The 13,704-nt window shown below is 38.3% G+C and overlaps 1 protein-coding gene across 4 annotated transcripts in view; it reads right to left on the bottom strand.

The window, feature by feature from the left end:
- LOC108438592 (golgin subfamily A member 6-like protein 22) overlaps positions 1-13,704 on the bottom strand; it is a 181,767-nt gene that overhangs the window by 136,487 nt on the left and 31,576 nt on the right. The window lies entirely within an intron of this gene.

Here is a 13,704-nt window from a genome sequence, read left to right as displayed (position 1 = left end):
GCTTACTTCCACATCGAAAATGATTCATTTACTATTCGATTTTTTACATTTTCATGACTAGTACAATATTCAAACATTCTGACTCAAAACAGTACAGAGAAATGAAAACACTGGTCCTTGTTCACCAAACGTTCCTGCAAAGAAGTTTCTTCTTAAAACCCACTTACGCAATTTTCATGAAGATTCGGACATTCACCAGTGCTTTCTTATTCAGGATTATTTCTTAGGTAAGAACAGAATCTACGCACACTCAACAACACAAACGTGAGAAGAGTTCTGTGGTTTAAGAACATGTCAAGAGTCTGACAGACTTTTTCTCATGACCTTTATCAAGAACACATTTAGGAACAAACTTAAGAAGATATTGATGAATGAAGCCCAATGTCTTTGACCATGTTGCCTGAGATTGTTGCCTGAGTCCTGATGTTACACAGTCTAAACATTTTGTAATCAGAAGCTTCCAGACACATCCAAAATGTCTTACAACAATTACATAATCATCTGTAAACAAATGTATTTAATACTGTTGAAAACACACACATTATCTAAGCTGCTTATCTTTCTGGGTTGCCAGGAAACACTGATTCCAAATCCATTTAAATGGCAGTATATATATATATATATATATATATTAGTAGCTCACACATCCTTAAACTAACGCCACAACTTACCCCTAACTGAGAGCGACCATAACCTCACTGTGAACTTAGCCACCTCAACACCACCTCATTAATTACTTTCACTTAATACGCACCACTGCTCAAAAGGTTGGAATCACTTGTTATATGAATCATTTGTGATACTTTCTATACAGCCACAACTTAAAATGTAGATTTAAATCTTAGAAATGATACAGCAACAGGTATTTTTTAGATGTTTAATTCAATATTTCGTAAAGCTATTATATACTATATATCCTATATTGTGCTTATCTATTTACAATATTTTTGTCAACTTTTAGAATCATCTCCAGCTCTGTTCATCAATTCTACAACATCCCATCAATTATTTTTTATATATTTTATATTATATTTGATCTGAGACATACATTCTTGCCATCATAGATACGGGTCCATAGGCTAAAATGTAAGCTTTCAAGATGTAAAAGTGTAAAATTTTAATAACTTTCCTTTTTCCAAAATAAAACCTGGCTGGTTTAGGGTACAGAAGCATGCGTGTTAATTGTAAATACAATGTATTCACAATACATACCATATGTTTCTATTATTCTGGCCATTAATTATTACATTTCCCTGACCTGGTGGCCAGTACAAATTTTAATATCAGTCCACCCCGCTCTACAGCACAGGTGTCCAGTCTTATCTGCAAAGGGCTGTTGCGGCTGCAGCACACCTGATTGCACTTGTTTCATCAGTTGGTCTCAATCTACAAACAACTGAAGACGTGAGCTCCTGCTGTTTTGGAATGAAAACCTGCAGCAACCCTGGCCCTTTGCAGATAAGATTGGACATGGCTGCTGCAGAGAGTCAGTGTTTTGCCACTTCACTTCCAGGTTGGGGTCATCAGCAAATAAAGCCCTCCTAGAAAAACACGTACATGTTCCACTGAGCTTTATCAGTTGTGTCTGTTTTCATACTTTAGTGAGAAAGTTGCTGTTTTGCTGACAGAGGTCTGGAACCTCTCCTGCTGCGTCTTCGACTTATCTCTGCTCTTCTGAAGCTGCGAGGTTCGACACAAAAGATAACCACGATGTCAACCAATTGGACCTCACTTAAGCAACCTTGATGATCGATTGGCCAAGCAGTGGACGAACAGGAGGCCCTATCTGCAGCGTGGTGTTCAAACTGCTCATTCATTAAAAGATGCTCTTCCTTATTGATTTTGGCTTAAGTAATGAGAAAGCTTATCCAAAAATCTTTAGCATTTGGGCTCAAGTTAAGGAAATCAATGCCACCATTTCCCATTCGAACAGCATATGCGAATTTTATGTACAAAAGACAAGATAAATCCAGAATTGGATAAATCAATAGGCTTTGTCAATACAATATAAAAGTGGCAAATGACATTTTTAGCCAATTAAAGTCAGCTGTAAACAGCTCAAGGCCAATGAGTTGAGAATGTCTATAATCAGTGTTTTACTACTCATTGAAGATGAACCTGCCTCCATGACTCAGCTCTAACCGGCTGGAGGAATCCATTATCTAGAGAAAATATTTTCATTGCCAGACAGAAAACAGATTCACCAATTTAGCCTCTTTGCTATTGTACAGCCATTGTTTAATGCAGTGGTGTCAACCAGCTTTCATAACAAGTATAATCCAAACTAAAACAACGTGCTGGACGATTCTCACTTCTGGAGCCTTTTATTCAAGTCAAAACTTTTTAAAACAAGTCAGATGTTGAAGGTGAACTTGGACACAGAGCTTCACTCTATTCATTCCGGCATTAGTGTTAAATAGAGCACAGTTAAAGCAGGGAGGTCAAGAGGAATAAGGCAGACTCGCACAAGCTCGGAAAGAACAGCTAAGAATTAAACTCCAGTCACCTTTTCAGAATGTTTCTTCTTCAGAGAGCTCTCCTAAAGTTCACTCAGTGAACCTCAGCTAATCTTCAGTGCTGAGTAATGGAGAGTCCTAAGCAGTAAAAGTCAGCAGACTGCACTAATACACTCAGAAGTCAAAGTCAAATCTATCAAATATTTTGCAAGTATAACACTGCTAGGGTGCTTACTTTTCCAGAAACATGAACAACGAACTGTCTGTCGGCATCTGCTGTAAACAATCAAAACTGTGTTTGTTAAATTAACAATTAAACACATGTTTCAAAACAGCCCTTCACACAAACTACCTGGAATTCATGAATACTGCAGGAAGAAAAAACCTCTTGGTAGAAAAAATCTGTATAAAAACCTAGTGAAAGCAAGCGTGAGACGAAAAGTAAGCAGTAAGAGAAAAGAAGGACAATGCAGAGTGAGAGTGAGAGAGACAGGCAGAGAGAGAGAGAGAGAGAGAGAGAGAGAGAGAGAGAGAGAGAGAGAGAGAGAAAGAACAACTTTACCAAACTCTGTACTTTAGAAGTTACAATCACATGCAGAAGCACACACCTCAGTTCAAATGACATTCTGTTGTTGAAAAAAAAGTTTAGTGCCTACAGGGAACAAACTTTAATGTGACATTTTCTGCAAAATTTAGTGCACAACTTTGGGAAAAAGTGGGGGAAAAAATATGAGGTGCACTGTAACATTTAAAACATGTGAAACTCAGCAAATAAACAGTTATTGTGCATTAAAATGTGCAGACGTATGTTCGCTGTAGAGGACGTGTTCACTTAGTTTGCACTTTTTTTGTTATTCTATTTAAATAATATATAACATAATACGAACATGAATGCACCACAAGGTACTTTTTTTTTTTTAAGTATCGATTTCTTGAGCTAGTTTGAAGAACAGGTTTCAGATCTCACTTCAACACCCCCAGTCGTAACATGGATGTACTGAATTCCACATTTGATTTAACTGAATAAAGTACTGATTAGTCAAACCAGGTATCGGACAACTATAAATAACTCTGGGCTGCCACAAGGAGAGGACTGGAAATGACTGAGCGAATATATTGACAAGCATACAAAGACTACTTGTTGTATTCTGTATTCAGATTTTTTTGCATTGAATTTTGTTTTGCTGAACAAATACTTATTGCCTAAAAAACTGCCTAATAAACTGCCTTTTTTCTAAAATGCCAAAAAAATTTTACACAGTACCTTAAAGCAAAAAGAAAACAATATTATGATTAATCTTTTTTTATTCTGCATACTTTTTTTTTATAAACATATCCCTGTTGTCAATACCAGATGTATTTCCAAGTAATTTTAGGCCATTTATTTTGGTCTATTCATCATGAAATGTACATACAATGTAAAGACCAACAAGCATTTTCCAAATGTCAAAAACTGAAAAACGCGAGGTTTTGTTCCGACAGCAGTGATATGCTGCTCTGACAGTACACACTACCTACATTTGCGTTCTCTCCACTCTGTATTTATGTTATATTTCTATTTGCATCTTTTTTTTAAGCCACTCTTCCTTCCTTATTTGTGCATATTGTAATTGTCAGTTGTTGGTTACTTCTTGCACTTTATATGTAAATAAAACTGTATTTTGCACTTCTGATTCAATGCTAACTGCATTTCATCGGCTCTGCGTGTGTACTCTGCACAATCACAACAAAGTTGAATATAATCTGATCTGTTATAATTATTAACATGAACTCTATAACCACACCTACTGAATATGTCTGTTTACAAACAGTTACTACAATTCAGCATTACTGAACTCTGTACAGTGATGTCAATAAAGCTGCACTGATCTACAATCTGAAAGTGAGAGAGATACAGAGGAGAAAGAGAAAGTGAGAGGGAGAGAGAAAATCAATAAATCTGATTTACACAGTGGCTGGAGTCAGGGACAAACTTGCACTCCTCTAAATGTATTCTTCAAACTAAGATATTTTGAAAAAAAAAAAATCTTCCAATGATTTTTACTTGTATTTACACTTGTTTGTATTTATTCTAATGTTGTATAGTATTTTACAGGCAAAAACCCACTTGCTGCTGAAATCAATAGTTTTATCTTGACCTTTTATACAGCACTGTATAGGTTCTAAATGTTTGTTCTTAATACAGTGATGCTTTGGCAGTACTGTATTTACAGATGGTCATGGTCATTCTAATAAAGCTGAAAGGGACATGGGTATATACATGTGTGCACCGAGAGAAAGAGACAGCATTGCGGCTGGAAGTGGGCAGAAATGACATGGCTCTAGATGCTGAGGCTGCCTGCTGGGGATTCCTCATGCAGTGGCACTGTGGCAAAGGTGAGCTACTACACTCAGTTGCAGACAACATTTCCCAAGGGTCATTTCCCTGCTCATTAATATTCATTTCAACCTGATTTCCAGTACATCTGCGACACGCTGAGTCTTTGATGTGCCATATCATGTGCCTTAACGCCACATTCTCGGCGCACCCGTATGCAAAAGAGCCGCTCTCACACATCTTCAAAAGCGATGCACGAGCTACAGATTCTTACGAGAGCCCCGTTTGTCTGAGCTCATCTTCACTGCATGCCCCCGACCACCACACCGGTCCAATTTACAGGCGCAGTTTAAATAACCGGCTCCTCTGTTGGCCAACCATGACATTTCAATTGTGCAGCCAATAAAAGTATTACATGAAGAGAGCTGGGGATGATGTACTAGCTGGAAAAACCTGGAGATCCAGGTTACCATGGTGAGCTACCTTTTCAATGCATACAAGGTCAAGAGTAAGTGACCTGGTGATGAAGAAAGGTCTTTACACATAATAATATGGACTCCAGCACCGGGCTGTGTTTTTTTTTAACACTGCAAAGTTGAGAGAAGTGTATTTGCTTACATTTTACACATTCCCTTTTCATACAATGTTACCTTGTACATGTGTGTGAGAGTTTTACACACTCGATCCTGGTCAAAAAGCAGGAAGTGATGTGCATTTCTGTCTATATAATATACTTTATTAAAAGATTTTAATATAAGACCATTGTCATCAGATATTTGACTTTTAATTGAGCTTTCTTTCCCTCCAGAGTCATTTTCGAGATTTGGGGGTACCTATAAAACACCGTGGATGAAGCTGCAGTAACACATGCAACCTGTCATGTGTAAGCAAGTGAATGTTATGACAGCAAGTTTAAAAAATGTATAAGCACAATATAGTTTATGAAATTATTCAACAGACTGGGCTGTGTCCGCTTACTAACTACGGTACATATGACAAAGTGGGAGGAAATGAAATGGAAATGGTATAGGGAGCATAGGGAAGTACCCATGTCCCATATGTATTATATATCATCGAACAAAACCTCATATCATCTATATATCTTTAACACACAATGTCTGTATGTGTATATATCGACAACAATATATATATATATATATATATCTCGCTGTCGTCTTTACTTTTTTTTGGATAGATAGATAAAAGTAAGAAATTCAGATTTTTAACAGTAAAAAAATATATATATATATATATATTGGTATAAACGAAATTCAGTAGGCTAGTATTAAACATCTTCAACTTTCAGTTATTTAGTATTAAGGAAGCCTTAAATAAAAATCAAGAATAAAGTTGTAATTAAAATCCATTTTTGATCATCAAATCTTGCGATTTGAAAACGGCAAAAAATGGCAAAACAATAATGTAAATAGATAATTACAAATTGTGTTTTTTTTCCAACATGTTAAATCCAGCAAATAAAAAGTAGCTGTGCAATAAAGCATGTTCTCTGTAGAAGATGTACACTTTGACCATAGAAGCTCAAACTTTCACACAGACATATTTTAGGATGCCTGTATTACAGCAGACATGCAAAACAGTTGTAATGCTATTTATTGCTTCTTTAAAGTCAAAGCCACACACCCTGACCAAAGTAAGTTATCTAAAAGACATTAGCAGCACTTGAACACTAAATCATTTGGACTAATGTAAGTCCTGCAAATGCTATTTCATCTTTTACCTCCGTATGACAACATTTAAAAGTTAATCTGTTTTTCTCCCCTGTTTAGCTGGACACCCCCCATTTGCAATTCTGATGGGATGGATTCTAATTAGAGGTCGCATCATTTTACACAATCAGACAAGGGCACAGAACTGGTGAATCAGCAAATCAGATGAATTATCGTTTCATGCCAATGTGGTCCCATTAGGCCACGTTGGTGTGCTTTTTAGAGTCTGATGCGAGGACCTGCAGCTCAATTCAAAGCACATGCTCCCATTAGCCAGGGTAATGGACACTTCTTATGCAAAGTGGCCAGGAGTGAAGATGGTGCCGCAGAAATAGGATTAAATATTGCTTCCTCCTCAAGATTTGAGTGAGAAGGCACAGCAGGACAAGTGGCACTGCTCTCCCAGAGAACAACCAGTGTTTGAAAGCAGTCACTTAATCATATTGTGTTTTAAAGTTGCCCTGGAAGCATGCTTACCTCAACTAATACTGCCTAATGACTTTCAGCAACTTTGCTTTTGACTATGTGGCATTTTTACTGTCCTGAATACTGAAAAATGAGTATTAAAATGCCAGAAAGTTGGTGAACGCAGATTTTGAAAAGCAAGCTTATTTTATAGGTCACAAATGCACAGAAATTTTATTTTACTCTTTCATGCAATGATACTGATGTAGTATGCCATTATCATGAAATGTATACAGTATTAATAATCTACACACCCCAAAATAAAGGTGCTAAAAGGGTTCTTTGGAGAAATACATAAGAAACACTTCTGACTCCTTAAAGAATCCTTCAGTGGACAGTTCTTCGAAAAAGATGTTTGTAAATGAGACATGGGCTTTTTTTTTTGCATAAACCTACATTTGTAGACAATGCTATATTACTTTGGGATATCCTTTCACCTCAAATAAAAACCATATTTAATAAATGAAGTACATTTAAAATATTTTTATTGGGTGAAATAGTACAAACAAATATGCAAAAACAATAACGTTATTGTTAATAACGCTTTCTCATTCCAACCAGGTAAAGACGAGTACACATAAGTAGACAGCATCAATAGTCTCATATGTGCATCTCATACTCAAGCTTTCACCTACATACATTTGATAAGTCTCACTGTATTGGTCTTAAATGAGAAGCTGCAGAGCTTCTCGGCTTGAAGTGAGCTGACACCACTGCATTGGCTAAAGCAGGTGGCCAAGTGAGGGCTGTCCTAGATGGTGCACACAGCAACCCAACTGGTCTCCATGTTAAGCTAATGGCTAACCCTAAGAGACCACCACCTCCTTCCACACACTTCTCCACCTTTAACTTTGTGTAATGTCTGCGCCTTCAATAACAAACTAGACTAACGTACCTCAGACTGCAACTCTACAGGTGAGGTGATGGATCTACGTTTATTTGTGGCATATTGGTAAAACGCCGCAGACAAAATTAATATCTAAACAAGAATTGAAAAGGGTCTACCAGATGACCCAGTATATCGCCCACTAGTATGCACACTTACTGTTTATTTGCTGACATTTCTCCAATGTCTTAAATATGTCCAAAGTTTGAGAAACCTTTTGCTTATCAAGTTAAATGCTTGCCAGTCACCAGCAACAAGCAGGTGCATGCTGTAAACACTGTGACAACAATGAACCTTTCAGAGCAAAATATAAGTGCCCTGTGGTATCTGGGACCAAGATGACAGCAACAGATCATTTAAGTCCTGTAAGTTGCAAGGTGGACTCACTGAGACTGGACTTCCAGTACATCCCATAGCTGCTTGACTGAATAGACATCTGTGGAATTTGGAGGCCAGGGTAACACCTTGAAAGTCACATTTCTCAAACCATTCCAGAACAATGCATGTAGAGTGGCAGGGTGCATTATCCTACTGAAAGAGGCCTGTGCCGTCAAGGTCTAATATAGCCATGAAGGGGTGTACAGCAACAATGGTCCGCAACAATGGTTAGATGGGTGGCACATGCCAAACCGATGTCTACATGAATCCCTGGACCAGAACATCACCCAAAATCCCAGAACAAACCTCGATGATAATCTACCTGATATAAAAGAAAATGGGGACTCATCAGACCAGGTGATCTTCCACCTAAGGTCCAGTTCCAATACTTGTGTGCCCACTGTATGCCCTCTTCAAAGTGGACAGGCCTGACCAGTCTGCAGCTATGTAGCCCTAAATGCAGTAGGTTGCGATATGTTGTGACACTTTCCTCCCACTATCATTTTTGTGAGTTGTGCCACAGTAACCTTTGTCAGTTCTGACCAGACAGGATAGCCTTCATTGCCATTGTGCATCTATGTGCCTTGGGTACCCAGCGTCCTGTCCCCATTTCATAGTCTGTCCCTCCTTAGACTACTGTCAGCAGCTACTCAACACTGCTGACCAGGGGTGTCCTACAAGACTTGGCTTTTCGGAGATACTCCGACCCAGTCCCCTAGACATAATCTGGCCCTTGGCAAAGTCAATTGACACGCCTGTCCATTTCTCCTGCATCCAACATATAGACTATGAAAACAAACCACTTGCTAACATCGAATATATCCCAGACCTTGGTATGCACCATTTTTATGAGCTAACCAAAATGATTCACTTCACAGTGAGTGGTTACAATGTTTTGGCTCACCAGTGTCATCGCCAGCTAAAATTTTGTGACAGGCTGGCTGTTGACCACGATATATTAGGGGACTAGAGTCTATGCAACCCCTACTTACACAAATCACGATTCCGTTACCAAATCATTCTGTTCCTTTAATCATACCACAAAACCACGATCTACAGTGTCAAAAGTATATTTACCGTATGCTAAAGGTCACAGCAATTCTGAATGCAAAACTGTGTGCCCAATTAAAACCCAACACAACTACTTAAAAGCCGCAGAGTGAGAAAGCAACGCAGAGCAGCAGCAACAAACAGTACGTGTTTATCCCTTTGACCTTCAGTGGTGTCGGGATCGAAGCTCTGAGCCCAGGGCAGAATGAGTTACTGTAAAACATAAATCTGAGGCGAGGTTCTCCTCAAAGCCAAACTCACTTTAAGCAAATGCCTGTGGTTCTGACACCGCACTTCATGTGTCATAGCCACGGCATATGGAAACCGAGATGAGTCAGCCACATCGGAGAGTGCTCGTCCATCCTATCCGAACACGGGACGGGGTTTTCTGTCTCTCGGAGCAACAAAGGCAACTTGTCTGGCCCCTCCATTCATAATAAATGTCAAATGCTGCGGTTAAGTTCAAAAAGGCTCCACATTCTGCTTGTAGAGCATTTCACCACCGCTCAGCTATGAACACTGTGTCTTTCACATGCTGAGGCAGAAGAACGATCACACTGCAAAACTGCAGGAAACAGATTGCACAATAAAGGCCCATTTACCCCGAATGTTTAAATAAACGCAGAACACTTCAGTCATATTAAATAACTTCATCTTTACACCAGACGGTTCCTACTTACTATACACACTCCTCAGAAGAACTCTGCACCAGATTTAGGAAGAAAAACCAAACTCTACACAAAGAAATGTTTATTGGAAAGTCCTCACTGACCCTCGTTTACCCCAAGTTTATGTTTTTTGGTTTAACACTTAAAAGTTGGTGATGAAGTAAAAATGTTAGTATTTCATTATTTCTTACTCACAGTTCTTTTGAAACAAGCAAAGGATTTTTATGAGCAGATCCTGAACTTTCAAGGGGAATTCCACCAATCTGTGACCATTTTCCACATAATGAAACTGCTGTGGTGTAAACAAAGTCATTCAAAGACATCTGTTGTGGAACAGCGCATTGTAGAGAAACTTTTGGCTTTTCTTTACAGAGGTGCAGATAGGTACCAGGGGTCTCAATGTCTACAACACCAATACAGAGTCTTCTGAGTCTTCATATGTAATGTTGATAGTGGTCAAATAGTGTCTTTGGGTACTAGTTTGCCTTAGAACACCCTTGTACATCCCAACCAAAAATGAACTGAAAAGTAAATTCAAAACCTCAAAACTCAATTGGAAAACAATGTCTCAGGCATGAAAAGCTCTTCAGATGTCTGGTTTCTGTCACCACCACCGCGAACAATTCTGACTCCACAATAGTGCATTTCATCTCAAACCACTCTGAAGTACTTTGTTAACATCTTAACCATGTAATTATGCAAAAAATGAGAGGACTTTGATTAAATTGATCTCATTTCTTGTAAGTATAGAGGAGATATTTTATCATGACTTGAACCTGAGTTACTACTGTCTTGTTTCATGGAAAGAAAAACTAATTTCCTTCCTTTCTACACAGAGAATCCTTCAAACTTTTGCCATGTTTTGATATTGAAAGCAAACAAGTCAGAAGAGCAGACTTGAGCCTGTCAATACAGGATGGAAAACATAATTAAACTGTAAATTTGTGATTACATAATCACAATGGAATAGCATAGCTAGTAAAAGACATGGAAAATGAGGACTACAAAGTTTGTCGCCATTGCGAACAGCAGCTGGGGTACCAGCTTCCGAATGTCACAGTGACATTTTGGCACTGGTTAATGAGATAAATATATTACTGAAATCTTTGCCACAGAGGTTTGCCCCTATAGAGAGACACAATGCTTGTTCAACCCAGCCTGTGCTTGATGAGAATTAAGGCCTCTATTTAGATGCAAATACAAATTAGCTCTCCCTGTTGCACGCATTAGAGCTCTTAACAAACACAAGAGAGGCTCTTCTTGTGGCTCTTAAGAGGGCATCTGTATCCCTCTCTCAGCATCCTGGCAGGGGAGAGCGAGGGGAGAGGAGTGTGGTGCGCAGTGGAGCGAAGCACAGTGGAGTGTGCAGGGTGGCACTGCCAGCTGAGGTTGGCATTGTGACAGAAATTGTGGGTAAAGCCCTCTGAGCAGCAGGAAGATTATCACAATATGCCACATTAAGGAGTAATTAGAAGCCAAGTGGTACCTCGCTGCTGCTTTCCCGAGAGAAGGGGAGAAAACACACGCACGGGTTTGTTTTCATACAATATCAGGACCTGGGGTCACACATATATATCTACATGTATTATACATATCGCTGTTGTCAGAAGAAAATCTTATATCTCCAAAATGATAACTTTACAGAAGAAGGGAAAAAAAGTACTTTACTTTGAATGAAAGTCAATGGAACCAGAATTTTTTTCCAAGTCATTTTATGACATTTCTTTTAGCCCATTCATCATGAAATTTATATGCAATGTAAAAAACAAGAAAAAACAAAAGCAACAGGTATTTTCAAATTGTCAAAAGCTGAAAAATAGAGATACAAGGTTTTCACCAATCACCAGCTACCATATGTGTGGTATATATATATATATATATATATATATATATATATATATTAGTTTCAAAATTCAAAATTTCAAGAAGCATGGACCAAAAGAAATGGTACAAACTTATTTTTTGTAAATCTTTTCTATGTTAACCTCCAACAAAAGTTACAAACATTTCCTCTTCTCCTGCGAATCCTATATCTTTTGGAGAGACAAGGTTTTTTCCAACAGCAACGACACATAACTGGAGTTAAAAAATTGAGAAACAGAAAATGGGCTCCTAACAAGCATGCAATATCTGGCAGATCACCAAAACTGTTGCCATCAGATAAACAGCACTAAAAGCTCTCATCTTTAAAGAGAAGAAAAAAAAATATCAAGCTCTTTTCTTCCTCAGATCTGAAAAAAATCCACAGGTGTCATCCTTTAACTGTTAAAAGGCTCAATGCTGGTCTAAAAGGATTTATAGCTGTCAAGAAGCCCTTACTGGAAAAAGGAAATAGAGAAAAAAGAACAGCAATTTCCGAATGAAATAAAGAAACTGCTAGTGTTCTCAGAAGACTGTCCACCCAAAGTCCAGACATCAACGCTGTTAAATGTGCTTGGAATTACTTGGATCGCAAGAAGCAGAAAATATAACCAAACTCTAAGACTGAACTTTGTAGGTGTGGAAAAATATCCCTGCAGATTTTTTGAAAAACTGAAAGCAAGTCTCCTTAAAAGAATGGAAGCTGTAGGGTGCATAAACTAAATCCTGAAAAACATCAGATTATATATCATCTGTTGAGGCTTCTGTGCAATGTTCTCTGCTGTTTTTCAGTAATACAAAAAATGTTTTGCTGCTTCAATTAAACTAAATAAATAAATGTCAGCCCCTAATAAAATCAGGACCATTTGTCTGTGATTTAGCCCTGATCAGGGACATTTTTTGCCCTAAAAACCACAAAAACAAACACACACACACACACACACAAAGCAAACCAGGTGCTTGGATAATTTGATGGGTGTACAGATAATGCCCTGATAAGAAATACACAAAAAATCTAGGTTGTCTGATAATATCTAGTTCTTGCATCTGTATGTGCATTGATATTCAAGTATAACGTGGGTGTTCACACTTCATTAATAGGCCCTCAACCAGCGCATACAATAGAGAGTCATTTAAATGCAGAAATAAAAGCAGAGACAGACGTGTGACATCTTGTTGGCAAATCTCCAACGAGCGTAGACAGCGCCAGCTCCTTTGATCCACACACTTGTAGGCTTGGCTCAAATAGGAACATATTCGAGAGTCCCTGACGCACCACCGAGGTTAATGATATTATTGCAGTTATTTGCATATTTAATTACGTTCCTTGTTAAGGGTAAGTGCTGTTTATTCAATTTGCTCCGTTTTGTAGCTGGCATGTGCTCAATAAGGCTCAATGAGCCAGACTGGCAGTGAGTGGGGGGGAAATTAACATTCATTCATCAATTCCATAAAACAGATGCTAACAATCAGATGCTTTCTCTCAACAAGATCTCTTCAATCTTTCATTATCATTATTCCATTTTAGCATAATTATCCCCGCGCCAGCATGTGCCTGTTCGGGTCTTACTTCACTGGGCCGTTGGAGTGGATACGTTTAATGTATCAACAGCAATGGCGACTGCGATTCTCATAACACATAGCCTCGTTCGCTAAAATTAAGCATTTTCTCATTAGCCGAAGGCTATTGGACTTATAAATTATTCATCCCTCTTCACAAAGGAACATTAATCAATTATGAAGATATAAAGAAATTAAACATGGGGGACAAGACAAGGCATTCATATTAATATGCAGACAGATTGCGCTTCTACCGCTTTCAAATCAATACTTTTGTGATTAATTTGAACAATTCGGCCAAGCTGTAGAGGCATAATCAGACATGATCTCAGCTCGG

The sequence above is a fragment of the Pygocentrus nattereri genome, chromosome 24 (assembly GCF_015220715.1).
Source record: "Pygocentrus nattereri isolate fPygNat1 chromosome 24, fPygNat1.pri, whole genome shotgun sequence".
NCBI classification, from domain to species: domain Eukaryota; kingdom Metazoa; phylum Chordata; class Actinopteri; order Characiformes; family Serrasalmidae; genus Pygocentrus; species Pygocentrus nattereri.
Note: the sequence above shows the minus strand (reverse complement) of the source record. Positions and strands in the feature narration are given on the sequence as shown.